The following is a 5,074-nucleotide window of genomic DNA, read 5'->3' on the forward strand; positions in this document are numbered from 1 at the left end:
AGATTTTGAGAGATCATGTTGACCTGTTGAGTCAACACTTTGTTCTGAGCCAATATGGCATTCAGAGTATCAATTTCAAGAACTCCTTTCTTTTGAGGTATCCCATTATTCACGGAATTCCTCTCAGAAGTGTACATGAATTGGTTGTTTGCAACCATGTCAATGAGTTCTTGAGCCTCTTCAGGCGTTTTCTTCAGGTGAATAGATCCACCTGCAGAATGGTCCAATGACATTTTCGAAAATTCAGAGAGACCATAATAGAATATATCTAAAATGGTCCATTCTGAAAACATGTCAGATGGACATCTTTTGGTCAGCTACTTGTATCTTTCCCAAGCTTCATAGAGGGATTCACCATCTTTTTGTTTGAAGGTTTGAACATCCACTCTCAGCTTGCTCAGCTTTTGAGGAGGAAAGAATTTGTCCAAGAAGGCAGTGACCAGCTTATCCCATGAGTCCAGGCTATCCTTGGGTTGTGAATCCAACCATATTCTAGCTCTGTCTCTTACAACAAAAGGGAAAAGCATGAGTCTGTAAACTTCAGGATCAACTCCATTCGTCTTTACAGTCTCACAGATCTGCAAGAACTCAGTTAAAAACTGATAAGGATCTTCAGATGGAAGTCCATAAAACTTGCAGTTTTGTTGCATTAATGCAACTAGTTGAGGCTTAAGCTCAAAGTTGTTGGCTCCAATGGCAGGAATGGAGATGCTTCTTCCATCAAACTTGGACGTTGGCTTTGTGAAGTCACCAAGCATTCTCCTTGCATTATTATTATTATTTTCGGCTGCCATCTCCTTCTCTTGTTCGAAAATTTCTGAAAGGTTGTTTCTGGATTATTGTAATTTAGCTTCTCTTAATTTTCTCTTCAGAGTCCTTTCAGGTTCTGGATCAATTTCAACAAGAGTGCCTTTTATCCTTGTTCCTGCTCATATGAAAGAGAAGAAAACAAGAAAAGAAGAGGAATCCTCTATGTCACAGTATAGAGATTCCTTTATGTTAGTAGAAAAAGAAGGGGTAGAAGAATGAAGAGGGAGATTCGGATTTGGATGAGAGAGGTGAAGAGAAGTTAAATAATTAAATAGAAGAAGAAAAGAGAAGAGAAATTTCGAAAATAATTTTGAAAAGGGGTTAGTGATTTTCGAAAATTAGAGATAAGTTGTAATTAAAATTAAAACATGAAACAATTAGTTAAGTAATAATAATTTTTGAAAAAGAAAGAGATATTTTCGAAAATAGAAGAGGGAGAATTAGTTAGGTGGTTTTGAAAAAGATAAGAAACAAACAAAAAGTTAGTTAGTTGATTGAAAAGATTTGAAATCAAATTTTAAAAAGATAGAAGATAAGAAGTTAGATAAGATATTTGAATCAAATTTTGAAAAAGATAAAATTTTTGGAAAAGATAAGATAAAAGATCTAATTTTTAAAATGACTTGACTAACAAGAAATTACAAGATAAGATTCTAGAACTTAAAGATTGAACCTTTCTTAACAAGAAAGTAACAAACTTCAAATTTTTGAACCAATCACATTAATTGTTAGCTAATTTTCGAAAATATGATATAAAGATAAGAAAAAGATTTTGAAAATATTTTGAAAAAGATTTTGAAAAGATAAGATTTTTAAAATTGAAAATTTGACTTGACTTGTAAGAAACAACTAATTTTTAAAATTTTTTGACCAAGTCAACCCAAAATTTCGAAAATTTGGAGAAAATTAAGGAAAAGATATTTTTTTTTGAATTTTTTTGAATTTTTAATGATGAGAGAGAAAAACATAAAAATGACCCAAAACATGAAAATTTTGGATCAAAACACATGATGCATGCAAGAACACTATGAATGTCAAGATGAACACCAAGAACACTTTGAAGATCATGATGAACATCAAGAACATATTTTTGAAAAATTTTTAATGCAAAGAAAACATGCAAGACACCAAACATAGAAATCTTTAATGCATGGACTCTAACAAACGAAAAATGCATATGAAAAACAACAAAAAACACAAAGCAAGAAAACATCAAGATCAAACAAGAAGACTTGTCAAGAACAACTTGAAGATCATGAAGAACACCATGGATGCATGGGATTTTCGAAAAAATGCAAGAAAAAATTTTTAAAGCATGCAATTGACACCAAACTTAAAAATTGACTCAAGACTCAACAAGAAACAAATAATTTTTTTTTTTTATGATTTTATGAATTTTTTTGAATTTTATTAATTTTTCGAAAATAAAGTTTAGAAAAAACGAAAAATAAAGAAAAATTTTGAAAAGATTTTTGAAAAGAAAATTACTAATCTGAGCAACAAGATGAACCGTCAGTTGTCCATACTCGAACAATCCCCGGCAACGGCGCCAAAACTTGGTGACGAAATTGTCTTATTCTTAAGTTGCATTCCTTGTAAAATTATGGAATTTGAAATTGGCACGAGTGAACACAACTCCGTTCAACTAACCAGCAAGTGTACTGGGTCGTCCAAGTAATAAACCTTACGCGAGTAAGGGTCGATCCCACAGAGATTGTTGGTATGAAGCAAGCTAAGGTCACCTTGTAAATCTCAGTTAGGCAGATTAAATTGGTTTATGGTTTCGAAAATAAAAATAAGAAAATAGAAATAATAAAAGGGATAGAATACTTATCAGATTCATTAGTGGGAATTCAGATAAGCGCATGGAGATACTGTATGGCTCAAGAACGCCTACTTTCCTATTGCTTCAACTCAATCCTCTTATCCTTTCCATGGCAAGCTGTGTATAGGGGTTCACCGTTCGACGATGGCTACTTTCAATCCTCTCGGGAAAATGGTCCTTTGCGGCTGTCACTCGCATGGCTAATCGTCTGGAGGCATCACCTGGCCAAAGGCTACATCCCATCCTCGCAGTGAAAACTACGCTCACGCGCTCTGTCACAGCACGGCTAATCACTGGTTGGTTCCCGCGCCTACTGGAATAGAATCCCTGATTCTTTTGCGTTTGTCACTAACGTCCAGCACTTGCAGTCTGAAGCACGTCACAGTCATCATTACCGGAATCCTACTCGGAATACTACAGACAAGGTTAGACTTTCCGGATTCCCAGGATCCTACTTGGAATACCACAGACAAGGTGAGACCTTTCGGATCCTCATAAATGCCGCCATCTATCTAGCTTATACCACGAAGATTCTGTTGGGGAATCTAAGAGATACAATTCAAGCTCTGTTGCATGTAGAACGGAAGTGGTTGTCAATCACGTGCGTTCATAAGTGAGAATGATAATGAGGGTCATATAATCATCACATCATGTCTTGGGTGCGAATGAATATCTTGGAATAAGAATAGATAGAATTGAATAAAAGAAAATAGAATTGCATTAATACTTGAGGTACAGCAGAGCTCCCCACCCTTAATCTATGGTGCAGAAACCCACCGTTGAAAATACATAAGTGAAAGGTTCAGGCATGGCCGAATGGCCAGCCCCCATGTGGTCACAAGACCGAATGATCAAAGACTCCTAATACAATAGTTAAATGTTCTATTTATAATAAACTAGCTCCTAGGGTTTACATGAGTAAGTAATTGATGCATAAATCCACTTCTGGGGCCCACTTGGTGTATGCTTGGGCTGAGCTTGATCAATCCACGAGCTGAGGCTTCTCTTGGAGTTGAACTCGAGTTATGACGTGTTTTGGGCGTTCAACTCCGGATCATGACGTTTTTCTGGCGTTTAACTCCAGACAGCAGCATGAACTTGGCATTCAACGCCAAGTTACGTCGTCAATTTCCGAATGAAGTATGGACTATTATATATTGCTGGAAAGCCCTGGATATCTAATTTCCACCGCCGTTAAGAGCGCGCCAATTGGAGTTCTGTAGCTCCAGAAAATCCATTTCGAGTGCAGGGAGGTCAGAATCCAACAGCATCAGCAGTCCTTTTGTCAGCCTTTTTCAGAGTTTTGCTCAAATCTCAATTTCAGCCAGAATTTATCTGAAATCACAGAAAAACACACAAACTCATAGTAAAGTTCAGAAATGTGAATTTAACATAAAAACTAATGAAAACATCCCTAAAAGTAGCTTAAACTTACTAAAAACTAACTAAAAACAATGCCAAAAAGCGTATAAATTATCCGCTCATCACTCTCCATTCGCTTATCTAAAATTCCCACCAATGAATCTGCATAAGTATTCTATCCCTTTTATTATTTCTATTTTCTTATTTCTATTTTCGAAACCATAAACCAATTAATCTGCCTAACTGAGATTTACAAGGTGACCAAGCTTGCTTCATACCAACAATCTCTGTGGGATCGACCTTACTCACGTAAGGTTTATTACTTGGACGACCCAGTACACTTGCTGGTTAGTTGAACGGAGTTGTGAATTCAACTGGTGCCATAATAATGATTTCATACAAATACAAAGAACATGGATCACAATTTCGTCCACCAAGTTTTTGGCGCCGTTGCCGGGGATTGTTCGAGTATGGACAACTGACGGTTTATCTTGTTGCTCAGATTAGGCAATTTTCTTTTCAAAATTTTTCAAAAATCTTTTTCAAAATTTTCTTTTCTTTTTCGTTTTTCAAAAAAAAAAATATATTCAAAAAAAAAAATTTTAAAAGGAAATACAAACAAATCATAAAATCATAAAAATAAAAAAATTATTTTGTGCTTCTTGTTTGAGTCTTGAGTCAATTTTTAAGTTTGGTGTCAATTGCATGCTTTAAAAATTTTTCTTGCATTTTTCGAAAAATCCATGCATTCATAGTGTTCTTCATGATCTTCAAGTTGTTCTTGGTAAGTCTGCTTGTTTGATCTTGATATTTTCTTGTTTTGTGTCTTTTCTTGTTTTTCATGTGCATCTTTGCATTCAATATTTTCCATGCATTAAATTAAGATTCTCTAAGTTTGGTGTCTTGCATGTTTTCTTTCATCAAAAATTTTTCAAAATTATGTTCTTGATGTTCATCATGATCTTCAAAGTGTCTTGTGTTCATCTTGACATCATAGCATCTTGCATGTATTCATTGTTTTGATCTAAAAATTTCATGCATTGAGTATTTTTGTGTTTTTCTCTCTCATAATTAAAA

The 5,074-nt window shown here is 34.8% G+C and overlaps 1 non-coding gene across 1 annotated transcript; it reads left to right on the forward strand.

The window, feature by feature from the left end:
* Nucleotides 1-291: 291 nt before the first annotated feature.
* Nucleotides 292-395, forward strand: LOC130978397 (small nucleolar RNA R71). Its single transcript, XR_009086043.1, has one exon. It is a non-coding gene; the product is annotated as a small nucleolar RNA R71 (small nucleolar RNA).
* Nucleotides 396-5,074: the final 4,679 nt, after the last annotated feature.

This window comes from Arachis stenosperma, chromosome 4, assembly GCF_014773155.1.
Source record: "Arachis stenosperma cultivar V10309 chromosome 4, arast.V10309.gnm1.PFL2, whole genome shotgun sequence".
In the NCBI taxonomy this organism is placed as follows: Eukaryota; Viridiplantae; Streptophyta; class Magnoliopsida; order Fabales; family Fabaceae; genus Arachis; species Arachis stenosperma.